This window comes from Ambystoma mexicanum, chromosome 8 (assembly GCF_040938575.1).
Source record: "Ambystoma mexicanum isolate Mex_15411 chromosome 8, UKY_AmexF1_1, whole genome shotgun sequence".
Lineage (NCBI taxonomy): Eukaryota > Metazoa > Chordata > Amphibia > Caudata > Ambystomatidae > Ambystoma > Ambystoma mexicanum.
Genome location: NC_090929.1, coordinates 1,341,615,961 through 1,341,638,716, shown reverse-complemented (window position 1 = coordinate 1,341,638,716; position 22,756 = coordinate 1,341,615,961).

The window sequence follows — 22,756 nt, the reverse complement described above, 5'->3', positions numbered from 1 at the left end:
AACAAGAACTCCACGCATAAGCCCTATGGGTTGCTTACGCAGCCAGACTTGCCCAACCAGCCTTGGTCCCAAATTTCCACTGATTTCATAGTAGACCTGCCCAAATCTCAGGGGAAGACTTGCATTATGGTAACCATTGACACATTTACCAAGTTAGCACATTTTTCCGCACTACAGGGTGTGCCGTCAGCCTCCGAGATGGCCGAGGTGTTTCTCAGGGATATTTTTAGGCTCCACGGTCTTCCCGATAAGATTATCTCAGATCGAGGTAGTCAATATACTTCACGGTTCTGGAGCGCCCTGTGTACACGGTTAGGAATCGAGAGGGCTTTATCATCAGGTTTTCATCCTCAGACCAACGGTCAAACTGAGCAGCTTAATGCCACTCTGGAACAATATCTCAGGTGTTATGTTAACAAGAATCAGGACAATTGGGTGAACCTTCTGTCCACTGCTGAATTTGCATATAATAACACTGTACATTCGGCCACGGGACTGAGTCCTTTTTTTGGTTCCTATGGACATCACCCTCGCAGCCTACTCCCAGTTTTTCCCTCTCATACTAACATACCCACCATCGAATCCACACTTGATCAAATCTCTAAAGCCCACGACACTGCTTTACAAAGTTTAGCTTTGGCCAGACGCAGATATAAAGACCACTCTGATCGGGCTCGGTTACCCTGTCCGGAATGGAAGGAGGGCGATCGGGTCTGGCTATCAACTAAATACTTGCCTAGGTGGGTACATCCGACCAAACTAACCCCCAGATATATCGGTCCCTTCAAGATTATCAAGAAGATTAATCCTGTGGCATTTAGATTGCTACTACCCAAATCCATGGGCCGGGTACATCCGGTTTTTCACTCCTCCCTTCTCAGCCCTGTGGATCCAGACACCCCGATGGGCAAGACTACTGGGCATTTGAGTAATCTCAAATCAGGACCAGAGGAATATGAGGTGTCTGCCATCCTTGATTCTAGATACCATAAAGGCAGGCTAGAATACCTGGTGTCATGGAAGAACTATCCTAGTTCCGAGGACTCCTGGGAGCCCAGGTCGTACATACATGCATCTAGACTCATCGGGCGTTTTCACCGGACACATCCAGGGAAGCCTGGAGGGTTCGGATTGGGAGGGGGATATACTGTCACACGCCGCGGTCCCTGGCGATTGTGGAAACGCTGGCGGTGGAGCGGCCATTAACTTTGCCGTCACGTAATTACGTTCTTGTCCGCAGCGGTCTAGTTTCCAGATCAGCGATGTCCTTTTAGTCGGCACCAACCCGGAAGCAGATGCGTTGCAACCTTTCGCGTCAGGCTTCCGGGTTGATACGCTGTAGGTCTTTCCTCCGTGGCACTTCGCCGCTCTTTCTTTCTACTTGTCTTCAGTATTGCACTCTCTTGGCTTACCTTGCTATCTAGGGTAGCGTTTCCTTGTTTCCCCTTCCCTCGTCTGTCTTCTCAGACTCCCCCGTTCAGTCAGTCCTTTTCCTGTTGTCCTGCTTGTCTGCATTTAGTATCCTGTGCCTGCTATCCTGCTACCTGGCTCAGCTACGAGGGGTTTTTTAAGCCCGCCAGCTTTTTCCCCTTAAACCGGTCTGCCCCGGTACGGGGGCCCCCTTGGCCCCGAGTCAGAGGGGCAGGGTGGCTTCCTCTCGAGGCAGACCACATCGACAATCCAGGGAAGAAGCATTGAGAATCCGGAGATTCGGAGTTGTGTCGGACCAGGAAACGACAGGTGAGGAGACGGGCGTGAGGGGTACTCAGGAAGGTGGAGTGCATTTGACGGAACGCAAGAGTGAGCCTGACAAATTCCAAGTGGCTTATCTGCAACCACTTAGCATTTGTGTTTGCTTGTATCCAAGGATGAAAGTAGCAAAGAAAATGTCTGTTCTACTGACCAGTCTATGTTCATCTGGTATTTCAACAAGTGCTGCTGCCATTTCTTCTGACATGTAATTGCTACTTCTTTTTACCTGCTCGAGGGTATCTCAAGGGTATTTAGGGATCTCTTTGTTCGCTGGTGTGCATCCATTTTGGGAAATCCACCTACTTGTATCTTCTTCTGGGGTTTTAATAGGGCTTGTGTATTTAGTAAGACTAAGGAACATATTCCTCCCCAGTTTGGGGGCAACTGCATATAGGCCTTTGACCCACAGGCAAAATAGTGATCCATAAGTACTGCAGTGCCGACCTTCATACCAGGTACCTTAGATTATCATTTGCACCCCTTATTTGCTCCATCCTTCACCGGGCCATCATTCTGGAAACATAATGAGACAGTCTTGAGAGGAATTATGGGTACAGGGCCTGCTTCATTCTCTTCCCAGGCAAGCAACTTGGAGTGCTCCACCCAATCGTTGAGGCACTCATCATTCTCTTTTTGCACCACCTCTATTGGTACTGCCAGGAGTGCTTATGATTTGCACCCCATCAGTCCTTCAACTCACCCTTCTGATGTAAATACATGCCAATATACTAGTAGTTGGGGCCTTTCCCAACACCAAGGCATTCCCCCTATCTTTCTCTTCCCATTAGGTGGTGTATAGGAGGCAAGGTCCTTTGAGACCCCTCCCCTCCATTCTAACCCCACGTGCAGATTATGACTTGTCCACCATCTACCCATGCGCCTGTGGCCAGGGATGAGGGATGGCAGCGGGACGACCCATATGCATGCAAACATTGACCAAAAAGCTGATCCCAGACTCCATTGTGTGCTACAACTAGGCTCCATGTTGTACATAGCACCCCCCAACCGTGTTCTCCCTTTTGAAGTAACCGATATGGATTCTACGTCTGTGTGCCACCCCGGTTTACCCATACTGCTAATCCCTCTGTTAAGGTTATAAATCCTCTCATGTAAATGTGTATTAAGGGGCTAAAATCCAGAAAACGAAACAAGAAGATCCTCACCTATGTTCAATGGACATAAACTATTAGTCATGTGCCCAAGCCCCATTTTATTGAACAAATCTTGTCTTTTTCTGCATGATATGTTGATTTACTCATGTAAGGCAATACAAGGCACACATTCCAAATGTTCACTGGCTTTTCAAATATACGTGTGTTCACAAACATGAATAATTTGCATACTGGTGCCAATGTATATAATGTAAGACAATAAAGCTACAAAACCTTTGTTGGTAGAATTTAATTTGTAACATGGTACTCATGATAAACGTAAACGTGTAATGTATAACAATGTTCATAAGCTTGCATATTGTTCTATGTACTTGTAACTACACTGCTTTAATCCTACCCTGCATTCTAAATGACATGTATGTAACCCTGTAAAGTAAACGAGCTGGAAGCAACAGGGCTCTATCTCTCTCTCTGTGTTCTCCTGCAGTGCCCTGCACGCAGCCCCAACCTTCCTCCCGCCTCTGGTCAGGCTGACTGCTAAAGGCCCTTATTCTCATTTACAATGTGATGCTGTAACTGTAACCTCTCACCACTCCACTAAGCCTGCACCAGGAATCCACCCTCCCCTAAACCCCTAGACCCACAACAACACCATAAGGTTCACAACCGAGGCCTTGGTTAAAAGAAATATAGGCAACAAGCCTCTCATTCCACCACCTTTTGATGTACCAGCCATGAGCCCTTTGACCAGATAGTATCCAAGCTCACCCCAACCCTGACTGACCATGGTGGCAGTACATTTTACTCTTGTACTAACATACTGTAAAGTTGTCCCCCACTAGATCTAACAAAGTAGAATGATAGAGGCATCCCTGACATGTGCCCCCTGATAGAGTACCTGAACCCATGAAGCATCCCCTTTATTGCATAGTGTTTTTATGATGCTGAGATAAGAGCACGCAGAGTTATGTGCTATCTCTCTTGTGATGTTAGATTAACAACTTGTAGGATTTACTGGGCATTATGAAATATGATGAACACTGAATGAGTATGTGTGGCTACAAGGGCAAATGTCAGTGCAGCTAAAATGTATCAATTGAAACATCTCCTCATCTAACACTCTACCCCGATGAGGCCAGCTGACCTCCAAGCATCACCGTGACACCACGTGGAACTTCACCAATCCAGAAGCTTCAACCTTATACAATCCATTCTGTCCAGTCCCCAGTGCCCAATCTCATCGATTCATGTAATCCCTAGTTCCAACGTCATAGGTGATGTGGTTTTATAACAAAATGTGAATGTTTTCTGATGTCTGGCAGAGCGCTCTCAGAGTTTGCAGAGTTCTCTGCTTGCTCTATTTTGGTTTTTTGGGTAAACTTACTTTTTACCTTCACCCACACTTGGTCTTGGTCTCATTCCCTCCTGGGGTGTGTCCATTATTGACTCTCATTGGGGAGTGATTGCTGTATTTTTGGGGACGCTCACTTTCATTGGGCATTGCAATTCCTTTTGATCTACTGTTTTGGCTTCTCCTCTTTGTGAACCGTCTAATATATATTGAATCATCTTGCTTCTTCTCCAATAGTCATCTATCATTGACTTGGGATTGTCCCCTAGTTGTGCAGAGGGCCAAATGCATTAGGCACTTTGCCCTTGTTGCTGGTATTTCTGTGGCTAGAAATGTCCTTGAAGCATTCATAGCATAGGGAATGGCAGAGCACACATAGTAGCTCTCCCTTGTTGTCTCCCTCCTCCTACCCGGGTCATGTACTTGTTTCACATATTAGTGGTCACGTGGGCCAAATCAGCCATGTAGGCATTAATGTGTTCGAAATTAGTGTCAGAATTTCTCTTGATTCTTTTTTTGTGTTTAGTAACAATAAAGAAGAACTGGGTCATAGCTTCGTTGAACAGGGGAATAGAGGTCACATTAGCATATGCTGGTTCGGATTCATGATAGGAAGCAACCTTTTGTAATGCCAGGAGCGTAAAGAGGAAGAGACAGCAGAAAGCAAAAATATTGGCACAATAATTTTTTTCCACATGTTGCAAAGTTGCATGCATGTTGCTTTGTCTGTGCGCAAGAAGCCTATATTTAGCAAAATCGAAAAGATCACATTTTCTTTTTTTGATACTTTCATGGCAATGTCCAAACGGTGAATATCTACAATAAAAATGTGAATATTATTGCCATGAAGATTCTCTTTAATATGAAACTAATCTTAGATTTACTAATATAGCAACGAAGGGTACTCGTCTTGCCCTGAGAGCACACTAACTATCCACTACAAAAGAGAGAACTGTATATAATAATACTATCTTAAAACGTAACATTCAATAGGTTGCATTTTTGTTTTTCAAACATGTGTCTCTTCTTACTATGCAGGTAAAAAGTTCTCAGGGACACATTTTTGCTGGAGCCGACTTTTTGTGTAAAAAATTATGGTGCGTTTAGAAATTCTGTGTACGTTTTGTCTGCTCCTTGTAATGGATTGAGATATGGGCCTTGTTACTTCAGCGTCTGGGACTGTAGGCAGGGGGGTCTCACCTTTACAGGGTTTCACACCGCTAAGGGGATCCAGGCTCACCTGTCTTGTACTTTGACCACAGTGGGGGTCAAGTCTTCTGCAATGAAGGGATCGCCAAACCTTTCTTGTGCCAAGACTGAGTGAAGTTCTTTCTTAACATAGTGTATCCAGGGTAGAGGGCGGGGGGTTGCAATAGAGTTTGTGTGTCTAGTTGTTGATCATCTTCATCATTCTTCTTTGACCTCACCTGCATGACTCGAAGCTCTTGAGATATAAAAGAAACACTAGCCACCATCGCTGCCAGATACTCATGCATGTCAGACAACAGCACTATAGGGATTAGTTAGTGCTCTAGTGGGCGGACCAAGAGGTATATGCATACAGCTTCCCGTCACCAGGTCATGGGAAGTCAGTTGTTGGTCTGAGCTGGGCTGATTGCATAATGCAAATGGAGCTAAGGAAAGGCAATGAGACATTCTTTCTTCAGGGCCATTTTCAATTTGGCTATTCCCTCTTTGAGCATGCCATTGAGGCATTCACACATCAAATTTTCTTGCGAGTGATACGCGGAAGAGAATTTATGCTTAATCACAGGCAGGGTTGAGATATGCTCAAATAATGAATTCACAAAATGTGGTCCATTGTTGGACCGAAGGACATTGCACACCATCGTGGGAATACATCTCAGAAGAGGAATTGTGCAGCACAGGTGGTATCAGGGTGTGTGCATGGACCAGCTTCAATCCATCATGAAAAAGGACATACGACTACCAACATCTACCTGTAGCCGTTACAACTACTTAATCAATGTGCAAATGTTGGAAAGGCCCAGTGGGGGGTTATTGCTCCTCTCACTACTTGCAGCTTGAACCCTGCCATATGTATATGGCACACAAACACTGTTAACAATGAAGGCAGCAACATGGTCTGCCAGATTGGAGGTAAACCAATCTTCAGAAATCTGAGCTGCAAGACTATCTTGTGTTGTGTGAGCAGGATGCTGAAGCTGTTCTAATGCTACTTTTAGTAATAAGAGAGGCATACCCGGTTTGCTAATGCAGAAATGTGTCCACATTGCATTTGTGGGAGTTACTGAGTACCCCCACCTTTTCAATAGCACCTGATTTTCTGGTGGTGCACATCCCTGTAACTCAATTATTTGTTTGTTGGACAAGGAATTAAAGCCTTCTTTCATCACTATGTTACACGCTCGTGTGTACTATAAACCTGGAAAAATATGCTGCTTTTTTGGCCTCGGTATCAGCCGCTTTGTTGCAGCAGTAGATTATGTTGCCACCCTAGTGTGGGCTGTGCACTTCACCATGGCAATGGCTGAAGGGGTTTGTAGTGCAACAATGAGCCTGACCAATAAGGGTGTGTGCTGTACTGGTATGCTATTAGCATGTAGAAAGCCCTGCCTTTTACAACATGAAAGTCCTGCATGCACTGCTGACATCAAGTGGGCGGAGTCATAGTACACTGTGATCTCCTTGTCCTTATATGTTTCTAAAGCTACAATGAGTAGTACTAATTCTGCAGCTTTTGCTGAAAAATGAATAAAGGCGATCGAGCACTTGCCACTACTACAAAATGTCCATTCTGCCTCAATTTTACCACTGCTGTCCCACTGTGCCTTTCCCCTGAAGTCTGGTCAATTGACAAGGACCCATCAATGAAGAGAATTTCCCCACCCCGAGGGCATTTTTTTTTGGCATGGGGTATATCATCCTGGTACTCTGTGTATTTGGTGCAGTCATGCACATAATCTCCTTCCTCAACATGTTCTGCTATGAACGTTGCTGGGTTCACGACTCTGCATCTGACTATTTTGATTGGTGGGTTTGAAATGATCACCTCGTACCCTGATGCTCTCAAAGCCTTGTGCATTCATGGCAACACCTGACATTGGTTATCGTTGCTGGGTTCACGACTCTGCATCCGACTATTTTGATTGGTGCGTTTGAAATGATCACCTCGCACCCTGATGCTCTCAACGCCTTGTGCATTCATGGCAACACCTGACATTGGTTATTTCACCTCCTTAACACAGGATATGGTTACCTCTGCATCAACAAGAAAGTTAAATATTTTGTCACATATGGTCACGTCGACTTGTGGCTCCTCTTGCAGGTCAGGTGTAATGGATAGGATTGAACACATCAAGTCAATCTGTGGGCTGTCCTATTGTGGTTATAGGTTCATCCATGTCCTGGTGAAAGGGTTCTCTCCCACTACAGTCACGTTCCTTATTCTGGGAGTATATGCCTGCACTCAGGTAACTGGGCCCAGGTTGCCACATTATTCTGTTGTGTTGGTGCCTACAGTAGCATCTGCACCTGTCGTATCTGTATGGGAGCTTGCTGTTGTATTGGTGGCAGTTGTGCATGCACCAGAGGCGGCTCTGCACTGTATGGTGGAGGATTGGTTGTCCTCCCTCTTGGGTCTTGCCAATTCTGTTGCATTCCTCCGCTACTTCTACACACTCGAGTGATGTGTTCCATTTTCCCACACACCCAACATTGCTGTGCTGGTCCTGCTATTCTGTGCTGTCCTCCATTAAACCCTTATCCTTGTGGAGCTTGAAATCCAACTTCCCCTGGGTACACCCCCTCATCCTCAGGGCCAGTAAATGTATTCTCCCCTTCCTGCAAAGCGCCCTCCTGCCATTGGCTGATGGTGCTTTCTTTCTTGCATAACCACTCATTCTCCACTTTCCAACATGGCCCCTTCCATCAAGCAACATTTCCAGTATTTTTCAGCTCTAACTTTGCTTCTTCTAGCTTTCTTTCCTCATGTTTCTTTCTAGCATTCTCTTGTAACAATCAACAATGGTGAACTATAGTCAGCTGACTCTCTGGCCATGCTGTGCTTCACATTCCCACTTGTTTCTTCAAATGCTTCTGCACTGGCTTCGGTAATCCCTGGCACAATATGTGATTAAAAAAATAGGTATTGGGCCTCATTCTGAGTTGGGCGCAAAGGGATACCGGGCACCGGTAATGACACCGGTGCCAGTAATCCCTTTGCGCCCTATTCTGAGGTCCGTTAGCGGGTCCCTCCCTTAGCGCCTGGTTTTACCAGGCGTTATGGACAGGACCCGTTAAGGGATACCGGGGTCAATAACGGTACCACAATTTGCGGTACCATTATTGACAACTTCCCCCTTCCCATTGAGCCCTATGGGGGCTCAAATGGGGATGGGGAATGGCTTTTACAATGGGGACTTACCGGTCCCTCCAACCTATTAATAAGGCCCATTGCTTTGTCCCACTGTCCACGAGTCTTAAGGCACCAGCACAGTTGAATCTCCTGAATGTACTCAATGGTGTATTCTACCTCCTTCATCTTTGATTGTACTCATGTCTGATGTATTGGGATATTGTATTCTGAGTGCCATCCAAACGCTGCCCTGAAATTATTGAATGGTGCCCCATCATGAGCCATGTTCTGTGCGATCACCCCAGGGTAGCCCGCCCCTCTCCAAACGTCGTCTGCTTTCTCCCCAATAATGGCAGCGAGCACGCTTTTAATGTCTCTCACTGCTAACGTAATTCCTGCTGTCAGTTGTTCTATCTCATGAATCTATTTTTCCACCCCAGCTGTTAACAATGGCAATTTACATCTCAAATTATCTTTATCCATTTGTGGCCATGGTATCTAATGTGGCCATCGGCCACCCATTTCTAGCAATTGAAAATGTGCTAGTTTTATGTTAATTTTTAGGTTCTTGTTTGCCCTTCGTTCTTATGAATGCAGCAGCCATGCTCACTTTCTACCGTCCTGGTAATGCCCTCAACCTCTGAGAATATGGGGTAACTTCTTCTAAACTATGCGCTTGTCCCTTTGAATGCTTAGAGTGTGTCCTGGGTTTGAGATTTTCCTCTTCTGGTTCTTCTGCATTGGGCCATTCCATTTCCCTTTCTGGCCTCACCTGCGGGGAGGGGCCCTGCGTGTCTCTCTACTCTTCCTCATTGTCACCTTCTTCCCTTTCCTTGTCCGAACACATCCTCTCCCAACGATCATCACGTTCCTTGTCTTCCTCATTCTCAAAATCTAGTCACTTTGAAAGGCTTTTCCTGTACTTTTCCCACATTGCACTCTCCCAGAAAAGTGGCTTCACCTCTGTTGGAGATCCCACTACACTCTTTTTCACTTTCCAAATAGTACCATTATCCCCCCTGCTTCTATATAGGGTGCCGATCCTTATCCGTTTCCCTGCTCCTGCGTTTTAGCCAGGAAGAGTATGATTTTTAATTTTCTCTTCAATTTCTTGAAAGTGCCTCTCCCAGCTCCTCTCTCTCTCCGGCTCCAGTTCCTTACTCCTCTCCTCTTTCTGACATACATGCTCCATAAGGAGCCTTTGAACTTCCTTTTGTTGTCTCTCTCAGCTTTACTCCTTCTGTCCCTCTCTTTCTTCTTCTAATTCCCTCTTCCTCTTTTCCTCCTTTCTCAGTTTTTCCCTACCTTCTGTCTTTATCTCCTTTTCTGCATCTTCTAATTCCCTTCGGATCTTTTCCTAATTCCATTATTTCCTCCCATTCTCTTTCTTCCTACTCTAACTTCTTTTTCTGCCGTGTCTCTTCTTCCTGTTTGTCCTGCTTCTCGCTGGCTTCCCTTTCTCTGGCTTTAATGTCACTAATGTTTTGTCCACCTAATTTAAGCAATATCTGTCCTTCCAACCACTCATTTGGGCTACTTGTCATCCCTTCCTTGTCACTCTCTGTTAGCATCACCTGCAGTTTACAGAGCTCTTTACATTCATCGTGTGTGAACCCTGGCATTTGGATATACGTATGGAGCACATATATGGGTTAGTGTAGCCTGCCGCTGCTTTGAATTCTTTCAAAGGCTAAAATCCCTGTCCTTCAGTTAGCAGAGTCATGCTCTAGGGATGGGAAGTGGAGCCGTGGGCACATTGCCCTGTCCTTCATGCTGAATGCGGGGTGGATCTTCTACCTCTTCCCCAAACATCTTCCTTAACTCCAGAATTGCTAAACTGTTGCATAACATCTTTCCATTGTATGCAGCATGTAAGTATGTGGTCATGCATTGCAGCACAGATTTCAAGAGAATGCTCTCCTGGGGCCAGGCTTTCACCATTTTGTTACTGTTTCACGGGACCATTCCGCATTATACTTTTTGACTTATACTGTGGAAGGGACTCCCATAATGGCATGTCATGCTCTTGACTGATGGTACCTACCTGACCTTAAAATATTTTTGACTCCAACTCCTTCTCATGAACAATATATTCTTCAATTCCAAACACTTTTCAGACCTTCCCCAACCCCAAACCCTTCCGGCTTCAACAACACCAATTCGGGTACACACCACAAAACCTGTCCATGGCCAGGAATCTACCCTTTTAACCCAAACCAAAGCTCCACATACTCCTATGACATAGACCAATATTTACAGAACCTAATTTTCACAACTGTTAACCAACTTCTACCCTTTATTCCATGTCCCTACACTGCTGATAAACAAAACTTCTTCAGTCAATTTTCCACAACCTCCTTACAATCTACCACTGGCAGACCAAACATCTTCCATCAACATGTGAACATATGGGTGAACCCTCAAAACCAACACAAATTCCCCACAGCCGTGTTCCTGTTCTACTTCTGACAAGACATCCTTCTTTTCTTAAAGCTGCACGCAGGGCGTGGCAACTTCCATGCCCTCAACACAGGATGCTTCTTTGTTTTTTATTCTTTTTTTCCATTTCTGTTTCAATATTGAGTACCCGTTCTCAGAGTTTAAGGTGCCACCTTCCATAACCCAAGGTACAGGTAAACTTCTCATAAATAAATTGTGTATCATTTCTACCAAACGTATACAAACAAATCCCCAAATATGAAAACATCTCCCTCCTATCTTTGTTTGTCAAATCAATGCTCTCATACTTACATCCGTGGATTGGCCGAAGCACTTGAAATCGCTCCTCCCACAATCGCTCACTTTGCCTTCTAGCCTGTGAGGTGTCCCCTGGGAAGCAGGGAGTATTTTCTCCAAAGGGGGCTCCTGATGACCATTTCATTTCACGTTTGGTTTATCCAGTCCTCACCCGTCACTCCATAGCCCACAGGCTCGCCCTGCAAAAAAAAAGTTTTAATTCTGAAGGCATTGGCCAACCGTCCTCAGATACCATACATAAAGGAGGGATAGAAACCCCCTGGGTAAGCAGAGAGGGCAGGCCAGGGGAAATCCCACACCCAAAAAACGGAACAGTCCAAAGTGTTTGCCAAAGACCTGTTTCATTTAACAAAACCCATATAAACTGTTAAGGATTTCAATCAGGCAACACACTCGGCCTAGTATGTAGCGCACAACTGAGATGCTTTTCTCCTTATTTTATGCAGTACACAACTCGTATCAAACTCCCTTTTTCAAATAGCCCGGGTCACAATGGAGCATAAACCATGCTGGTTGGTACAATCAAATATTTATTTATTTATTTTAAAATTCAAAATAAATTATACCATTTGTAATATGGGGCAGCAATAACCAATGGGGTGAGAATTACAATGAGAATGTAAGAAATGCACTTGGTTTATCCTTCTAGTGGAAAATATGCAAAACAGCAGGGAATAGAAGCACTTTTTGATTTAGGAAAGATAGCACCCAAGTTAGGGTTTCCCCATGCAATGTTCCCTCAACCCACAGATAATCGAATTCTGAGTAAAATCCAACGCTGCCTCACAGAATAAGAGGCAAAAATGGACTTAAGACCTTTAACAAAGGCCTAAAATAGCAATCAGAAATGGCAAATAATGGATTAATGTGTGGTTAAATTATAATATACATATGTTTTATCACAATAGCATGCAGGTTATATCACTGGCAATCACAAGGCAATGGATCAGCAAAAGGCATACAATTGGAAATGAGTGGACATTTTAGAACAGATTCAGCCAAATGACACGTGTAAAACTTGCATTTCGTTTCAATTTCCGCTTTAAATTAACCAAACGGTTTTTAATAAAAATGGGTGAAATACTCTTATTTGGAGTGCGGTTGGGTTGGGATATATATAGATATATCACAGGGACATTCTAGAGTTGAAAATAGGTCTCTAGCTATGAAACTGGATGAGTTATGCAATATATAAAAAGATGCACTTTGAGCAAAATGAAGCTGTGAAATCGGAAAGGAAATCAGTTGTGACAAGAACAATTTTACTTTAAACTAGATTATTCAGACTAGACCACCAAAGATGGACACAGTAAGATCCAAGGTTGATTCGCAAATTCAACCCTGTCATCCCAGCGCCAAACCCTGGTGGAAACCAGTCTGATCGCTCGAAATAGGACTAATGGTTTAGGATTACACAAGACAAAAGTGGAAAAAAATGGCGCTAGCACTTTAGAAAGTCATGTGCAGGGTGCACAGATATTTCAAACTGTTTTTAGCAAGTTATCCAGATAAGGATAGGATTGCTTAGAGAGTGGGACAAGGACAAAGGCAAGACTAGATAGGTTATGGGTTTCTACGGGGTAGGGATTATACTCACAGTTCACTTTTAGTTTTGGGATTTTTGGACCGTCAAACAGGTTCTGGTCACCACATGGCTGTGCACCTGGCATAAGAAAACAGCTGGGCTGTTCTGGTCACCGGATGGCACGGACAGCGGAATGGCAATTCTAGTCACTGGATACTAAAGGTCACCTGGATGGCAGGATTGCAGCAGGCATGCAGTTAGTGAGCAGCAAGCCAGTCTGATTTCAGGATGCAAAAGGTACCACAGCTTTCTTCTTTGGGTATTTGGGATTTTAGTGGATTTTTCTGGATCAATAATCTAGCTGGAGTAGGAATCAGCTATGCTTGGGTTTTGCTCTGGGGTCTGGAATCTGGATGGAGCAGGTCAGGAACCCAGTGCAGGAACTTCAGGAAGAGTGTGTGTCTAGAGTCTTGTCAGGGACTCTTATTTATAATGCATAGTGACATCATCACTCGGCAGGCTTAGCTAAACACACTTCTAACCCACGGGATTTGTTAGGGGTGCTCACTGGAACCAGTGCCACCATTTCGCTGTTTCTGTTGAAGCAAAGCTTGGTTTTGGAGACATTCTGTTCAGTGGGTCAATGTAGCCCACACAAGCAAGGACAGCTATGGACATCAAGAACATTTCCAGGCACTCAAATATTTCCAGGCTGGGCAAGGTTTTAAAATCGAGATTTACATCAATCGTGATGTTTCATCCTAGAAAACATTAGAGGTGGGGGATTGGTTAGGGGGATCCACCAGATATATGTTACATAGGGGTAGTACGTTCATTAGCTGACTCTGCCTGAGACCACCTACTAAAATGATACAGGTGAAAACATGTTGTCATAATATAATACTATTGGCTGTTGCAACATTTATAGTACCACATGATTGGTGGGTAGAGATTGTTTAGTAGTGTCTTCCTCAGCCTTGGCAATTTGGAAGGTTATCAGCACATGAGAAACAATAGGGGCTGGTGAGAAAGGCACCAAGGCACTACTTTTCCAAATAAGTTTAACATTTCTGTTTCACTAGACCACAAGCCAGGAAGCCAGGAAGTTTTGCTCTTTACTTTGCTTCAACTTGTACCATTTGTCCCAAGAACTAGATGGAAACCAAGGCCTCACCCTGTCTATCATTGAATCTGATAAATAGACATTATTCTCCAACTGTAGGTCATGTGCATAGGGACCATATTTTGAATTATTCTGCTCAGCATTTATTTGGATTCTAGCATATATTAATACGGTTGTCCTTACCCTTCCTAGCATCTGGAGACTTGTTTAGGCTACTTTCTTCACAACATTAAGCCTTACTTAATGGGAATCTAAACTTCCAACATGGTTGTTTCTTTGCTTAGTGTAAGAGAAAAGTGTCCCATGCCTGCAAACTCTTATTGTCTGTTCTCTTGGGTGTTGATCCAACTCTTCCTTGTGCATGATTACCTTTATACAGGATGTGTAATTTTTGTCTGGACTACTCAGGTCTGAATTTTCTGATACCTCTGGGAGTCAGGTCCCCCTGCAGCTTCACAGCTTCTCGATGTCACCAATTAAGTTGAACATAGCTGCACCATCCATCTTGTTTAACATGGCCACTCACGCTTGCTGTGCTTCTGCATTAAGCACACTTTATATGTATTCTTTGTGTCTTGCGGTTTAGCGTATATATGGTGCATACATTTTCTAGCCTATTGAATGCAAGCATATCCTTCATGGCTAAGTGCAATTTAACCTATTGTTCATGTAGCTTCGTGGTGGATGTGTATCTGCTTTGTGTCTAATGCATCTATGTGTGTCAGGCTCAGTGGTGACGTCATCTGCGTCTTTGGTTAATACATGTTCAAGTCTTTCATAGTTTACATTAATTTGCCTCTCAACACCCTGCTTCCTGTTCATGTTGCACATAGCCAGATAACTGAAGTGGGAGAATGGAAAACCAGACTCCCGTCCTTCACCTCTCGCGCTTGGCCTAGAGGGTCGCGGCCCAGACACCCGCCACGAGAAGAGTTTGCCCATTTACCAGATGACCAAATACCCTGGTACAGAAACATACGGATGTGTCCATCTGCCTGCCCAACAGCCCGCACTGGCCATGCCGACACCTGCGGCACGGACCAACTAGACTGAAATCTACACATCGTTAGAGATGCCATGACGACCTAGATAACGGGAAGCACCGCTGAACTATTATACACGCTGAACATTTCCACACCAATCTACACGAAGAACATACTCAGTGCTCTGACGTAGGCGACAGGCTTATTCACGGACGTGCATCTTTATTATTTTTACATAGGCTTTCAGAATGCAGAAACGCAAGACGCACCATGAGCTCATTTATAACGCTTGCTCACGCTTCTCTTGAAACCCGTTACCATCATGAGAGATGTAATGGAAACACGATACTGGCCATGAAACTGTATGCCACTATAACCTAAAGCATCCATGCACTAAATGGATTACTCGTGCACCAGGCCCAAGTAGGCCCCAAGCAAGAGTTCCCGTGGACATTAACAAAGCAAAAGTCAGGTTGCTGAGCCTGCAGAAAGAACCCAGTGGAGCAACCAGCCAAGGTCGTACTGTTGCAAACCCACAGTCAAGAAACAAATCTTCAAAGGCACGATGTTGCAACCTCGCACTCCACGTACCAATGTTAAAATCATATCTGCAAATTAAACCAGACATACAGTGGAAAAACAATATTAATTGTGCAGAATTATGCCTCAAACACGGTCCCTCCCCACGTGACCAAGCCGAACCTGACGAGATGCCAAAACCCAGGAGAGAAAAGGCGTCTGGGTACCTCGCTACGAGACGCAGGCCGACACACTTGAAAGGCTCAATGGACACCTGCTACAGTGGGAACGGTCAGTCTCCCACCTATGAATAAATCCTCACATTGCCTGCACGTACCCATACTGAAACACTGTTGCAACCACAGGTGCACCGTGTGCTGGGAACAACGGTGGTCCCAGGCTCGGGAGCTCACGGATGCACCAATCAGAACATGAGGTTCTTATCTCAGACGTCAGTAACGTTAGCCAATCCTCAGGGGTCTTCATGTAACAATTCTTATGTATCTAATTGTAGGGACAACCCAGATATACCACCTGACTACACCTTAACCACTAATATCATTCTCTATAGGCGTACTATACTAACCCCACCACTCGAGCAACCAATCAAGAGTGGCGATAGGTTCTTTTGGTAACTTTTTGGAATGACGCAAGTAGCGCGTCATAATGTAGTAAAAAGGGCCTGCGAGCCCCACTATTGTGTGTGTGTCAGGACGAACGCGTGCGCTCCTTGACCCATCCCTGCCGTTTGCATAATAAACGACAGAAGTTGCCTTGCTCCTTGTGTGTGCCTCATACTCTGTCTCGATCCGAGATATACACGGGAGGAGTTGGGGCCTCCCTGCCCGGAGGTCTGCGGACGGCCCGGCCGACCCCGGCAGAATTCCCCCCCGACAAGTTGGAGGCACTGCTGAGATCTGTTTAAGATCGACTTTTATTTTTTATTTTTCCAGGCACTCCCGTTGCGGGGAGGCCCGGCGGCGCGGCCCCCTCTGCCGTTGCCCCCTTCTGAGGACTACAGGACCATCGCGGAGCTGCGAGAGGACCGGACAGCGCAATCCGGATATTGGCCCTCGGGAGCCGGTTGAGAAGTATCCCGCCCGCGGTCGGCGAGTGTCCAGACGTGGTCCAGACGAGGGGAGGTGGCGAGCCGCTTGGAGGGGTGCACGCAGTCGAGCGGCCCTGCATCGAGGGAACTTGGTGAGCATGACACGCACAACAAGCAATGCGAAATTGTGAGGGAGGGGGCGGAAGTAAATAAGGGAGGAGGGAGGTATTGTAAAAAGGTGGGGTGAAGGTTTAATTGAGTGATGATAATGGAATGAATGGTAGTGAATTGAGTGCGAGAGAAGGCGGCTAACGTTACGCGAAAGAGGGGGGCAGGGCACGAGAACAACACGTGCAGACGCTCGCAACAAAAAGCTAACGTTACGCGAAAGAGGGGGGCGGGGCACGAAAACATCACGTGCAGCCGCTCGAAAGACACTGATTGGCCTAAATCGCGACTACGTGTGAGGGTGGGTGTGTGTGGTTTCCTACGATTTGACATTTATCATTCAATGAGTAGATGAGGTTCCCTATTGTTCGAGCAAGAAACTCGATAGGTAGATGAGGTTCCCTATTGTTCGAGCAAGAAACTCGATAGGTAGATGAGGTTCCCTATTGTTCGAGCAAGAAACTCGATAGGTAGATGACGTTTCCCTGTGGGCGGTGGCTAGTTACGTAGTTGCCCAAAACGGAAGATAATTGGCTGGTTAAGCCCTCCTGTTGAGGGGCGTATCACACGCGAGGCGACGCAGCGTGCGCAGTCCGGTTATAGTATTGATGAGATTACCTTGTTCCAGGAGAGACAGGAAGACAGCTGTAGGGTTAGCGGGGTAGATTGCAAGTGTATTTTGAATTTAAAGAACATAACACGAATATACCAGTAGTTCGAAGAAATAGGTGACGTCACCAGTAGGGATTTAGTAAGATATCGTGAACACAAGAAGCTTTGGGTTTGACATTGGTGGGGAAGAGAAACATGATAAAGGAGCGGACACGGAGATAAACGATAAACGAGTGGATCAAAGAGGAGAAGGGGAAGGGGGCGTGGCTGCGCACGGAGAACGCCGGCCACGGCAAGTGTAAAGGTGGGAGGAGAACGGGGAAAAAGGACGACTGTGTAAGATCGTCGTAAGGGGTACGCAGCTGCAGGGGGCTGCGTGCGCTTCGGCCGCAGGGGGCCGTAGGGGAAGGAATATAATATAACATCATAAATATATTTGTTTTATAATTTTTTTTTTTTTTTTGTGTGATTATTATCATTGCATAATTTGTCAAAGGATTGTCGTAAGTCCCCACACTTGCGGGGCAAGGTAAGCAATAAAAGGTTGTATGTTGCAAACTGGTAGCAAGGGGAAGGGTAAGAAAGGGTGCGCTAGTATGTCAGACGGGAGAGGGTTGGGAGGGTGGGGGAATACCCTCACTACCCCACTACAACATATATGCACCACACTGCCACCACATAGGGAGAAGTTAATTAAGTACAGCATAGAGTGGACCCAGGGGACGGACAACAAAATGTTGACACCATGGCCGCCTAATGGTAGCTTTGACCCATATGCCCAACATTCACTATTAAACCATCTGCACAATACATACAAGGGGAAGAAGTTGGCAAACCATGTGGAGGTGTTTAACTTATGGAGGATGTTCCAGGGGTCTAGACCAGGACCAAATGGAATGTTCACTATGGGGGAAACACCGGAAGAAAAGGAGATTAAGAAAGAAGGAACGGATGGGGAAAAGGAGAGTGAAGGAACAAAGAATATGGGGAATGAAAAATTGGGTGGAGGAAAGGTTGATAAATTAGCTGACATAAAACAGGAACCGAGCAATGAGATACCCTTAACACCGGGAGTGAAAACAGAGGGGGGAGGGTTGTACCCTTTAAGAGAATTAGGAGAAATAAAAGGACAGTTAAGGGCGGCTGAAGGATACTCAAACCCGGCATACAGCCCTCCACCATATGTGGCTCATGGAAAGATACCAATGGGGGACGGGAGGAGAGAAGAGCAGACTGTAGAGATAGGAAACGATGAGTGGGTAGCTGCACAGATATTGTTGAAATTACGAGGATCACTAACTGGAGAGGAAAGGGAGGCGGTAAAGAGAACAAATGAGGATAGTGAAAGAGAGAGTGAAATGAGGGGAGAGGAGCTGCTACGGCAGAAGGAAGAGATTTTGGAGGAAAGATTAGCTAAACTAAGGGATGAGCAGAATGAACTGATAAAACAACTTGAGGGGGAGGAAAGAGAGAGAGTGAGGAAAAGGAAAGAAGATAAGGACGAATTGGAAAAATTAAGGGAGCAAAGTGAGGAGAGAAAGAGGGAAGCTGTAAGGGTAAAAGCAGCAGCAGAAAGGGTATCAAGAGTAGTGATGAGGGAGAAGAAGAAGGAAGAAGAAGAAAATGAAAAGGAAATGGAAATATGGAGGAGGAGGATAATATCAGAGACAGCTAAAAAATATGAAGAGGGGAAGGTAATAGAGAGTATAGTAGAAAGAGAAAGGGTGAAATGGGAAAGGAGGAGAGAGGATGAAAGGATATTGGAACAGATGAGTAACGAAGTAATGGAGGAATTAAAAAGGAAAAGAGAGGAAAATAGTAGGGAGATGGAGGAGAGGAGTGAAGGGGAGAGAGAAGAGAGTAAGAGGGAGAGTGAAAGATGGGGAGAAGTATATAAAAATAGAGAGGTAGCAACAACGTCAGCACTAAGGGGAACAGGTGGTAACAACGGAAAGGAAGAGGGAGACCTAATAGACTTAAAAACTGTAACAATAAAAGGAAAAAAGGCAGAGTGGGGGGCGCAATTTATGAATGATTTTTGTAGTGAGGATGGAAGGAAGAGTGAAAGGGAAAGCTTAGATAAGCTATACCTCACTAGAACAAACATAGATTCGCCATGGGTGAGTAGAAGATGGGAGGAGCTGGAGAGAAGTAAGGAGGAAGTGAAAAGAATGGGAGAAACACAAACTAACGAACACACGCCACCGACGCTCACCAACCAACACACGCCACCCACATCACCATCACGCTCTCTAACGCCACACCCCACATGTTCAACAACTGCACGCTCTCTGCACAGAATAAAGCTCGCACCCTTCATGGACGAAGTTACACCTTATGCATGTCGGCTTAGGGACCTCCCTAGTCGCAGGCAAGACAGGCAAACAGACGTGACAATATTGAACACAGGAAAGGATGAAAAAAGGGGAAAGGAAGAAGAGGGAGGTAGGAGAAGAGGTAGTAAGGAAGGATTTGAAGTAGTAAAAGGAATGGGGGAAGAGGAGGGGTGTGAAGAGTTAACATCATGGAGCATAAAGGATGACACAAGACAGAATGTAATGCCACTGCTGGAGAGAGGAGGGGTTAGACCACAATATGTACCTTGGAAACATACGGATAAGGAAAACATAAAATGTAGGCTCCCATCATTAAGTGGAGGTGCGGGTAAATGGATATATGAAATGGAAAAACACACCGCAGGACAGAAACTAGCAGTGGGAGATGTTAAGGGCCTGTTAATATCAATATTAGGGGATAGAGCGGATGACATTTGGAAAAGAGCGGGATTCCATGGGGTAACAATAACAAACACATCGCATGATGGAGCACCATTTGCAAACTGCAGACATGCGCTATGGCAGGCACTAAGAGTGCAGTACCCAGACACATCAGACATAGGAGCCATTACTTCCCGTAAGATGGGTGAGAACGAGGATCCTGTTGATTATATCCAGGATATTCAAGAGAAGTGGCGCATGGAAACTAGAGAACAATGGGACAAAACACCAGCCATATTTTATCATATACTAGTACAAGGGCTCCCAGAAGGAGTTCAGAGACAATTAAAGAAAGTAGTGGGGATGGAAGCAAAACCATGGCCGGAAATACAACTGACTATAGTACATCACTGTAGAACATGGCAAGGAAAAATGAAACAAAAGGAAGAGGACAGGAAAACAGAAGAGGCCAAATTAGTACAGAAAAAACTTACTAAATATACCATGGAAGGGGCACTAATAACTGCGCCAACACCAATGGCCCAAAGCCCAACGCAAGTAGTGGCTGCACAAAATCCAGCTCAAATAGCGCCTCCACAAGAGGTAATAGAGCAAGTGCTGCCTCTGCAATCACACGCACAGAACATGGGAGGAGGGTACCCAATGCAAGGAGCTGGGTATTATAATTATAATAGAGGGAGAGGAGGGTTTATGAGGGGAAGAGGATACGGATATAATACCCAACAACAGGCTGGGGGACTCAGAAATAACTACCAGACAGGGCAACCAGTATACCAGGACAACACAGGGAACTTCCCATGGCAAAACAGGGAACCACCCGTGTGTTGGAGCTGCGGACTATTAGGACACATGTCACGTACATGCAGGGTCAGGCCAGGAACACCAGCATGGAACGAACAAGCACAACATAGGACATCACAAGAACAGCAGGGCATACAACCACAGCAGATGTCACCACAAGGGAGTGACCAACACTATTCCCTACCACAACAACAAATAAAACAATACCTGCCACAAGTAACTGGTGCAGCGTTAATACAACCACCACCACAACCTGAACGAACGCAATTGGGTGGGGTGACGGTGTTGGGGCACAACCCTTACACAGGGAATGGCCAGTCATTGTACCCCCAATAGGACAGCCCACAGACGGCCTTGGTGTGTCCCATCCTGTCAGTAACACCTAATAGTGCGGAGGAGCCACGCATAGAGGTAACGATAGGTGACAAAAAATTATCATTCCTTGTTGACACCGGGGCAACCCGGTCTTGCATAAGGGAAGGTAAGTTTAAGATGTCAGGCGAAGCCATGAACACACAAGGGTTTTCTGGGGCTAAAGGGTTGGTTCAATTTACTGATAACGTCCCGCTATCTATTGGAGATTACGATCTGTCAGTACCACTTTTGTATTATAGTGCCTCACCAGTAAACATACTGGGGAGGGACATAATGAACAGATTAAATATGACGATCTCCTTTACAGAGGATGGCATAATTTGCTCTACTCCAGGGATTAACATGCTTGCAGCACGACAGATTTTGCAAGCATACTGTGGACAGATAGCGATCAGGGCGGAGCCGGTAGACGGCGAGCTATTCCAGTACGGAACAGACATGGCATTTGCATGGATGCCAGGGATAGGAGGGAAAATATGGAGGAGACCAGCAGCCTATCTATTCCGACCAGAAACACCAGCTAATGAACTGGAAGGGAAGGTCATTGCAGTGGACATTGAGAGCATTATTGCAACAGCTGATTATGTTGCTGTGCACGCCCAAGATAAAGAAGGGAGAGCATGGAGGGCGGTGATAGCACTAGCAGAAGGATGTAGGCTGACCCAGGTGTCAGATGAAGAGTTGTTTTCAGAAGAAAAGGAGGAAAATGAAATGGTGTTCATGATGAGTGTAGAAATGTGGCTAACAGTGGCTCACAAACAAGTGGCACAGAAAATTGCAATGGCACTTGAGGCACCCGCTGGCACACCAGTCCCATTTTTTAAAGAAGATATGTCAAAGGTGCCAAAATCATTATGGACTATTAGCCCTTATGATGTAGGATGCATTAAAAGCATAGGGGGTGTAAGGATAAAATTAAAAAAGGGTGCCATACTACCAAGAGTGAAACAATACCCATTGTCAAGAGAGGCAGATGAGGGCATATACGAAACCATAACAGCCCTTATAAACAATGGCATATTGGTCCCCTCAGAATCCCCATGCAACACAGCTGTGTACCCGGTGCGCAAGGCTAAAGGAGGGTCTTGGCGGTTCATACAGGACCTCAGACCGTTGAACAACATAGTAGAAGCAGAGTATCCAGTAACAGCAAACCCGGCCACAATTTTGTGTGGCATTCCAGCAGAAGCATCACGTTTTACAGTGATTGACCTTAAAAATGCTTTTTTCTCAATACCATTACACCCAGACTCACAAGACTTGACAAGCTTCACTTACCGAAATAGGAAGTGGAAACATACCAGATTACCACAGGGATATTGTGAATCACCTTCAATTTTCAATAGGGTAATACAGATGGATTTGGGTAACGTTGAGTTGGAAAGCACAGTGTTACAGTATGTGGATGACATAATAATTTGCAGTACAAATGAAGATAAATGTAGAGAGGACTCATTAAAAATGTTGACGATATTGGCTGAAAAGGGGTACAAGGTAGACATGGAAAAGATACAATACTGTCAGGAACAGGTACTTTACAATGGCCAACTGAT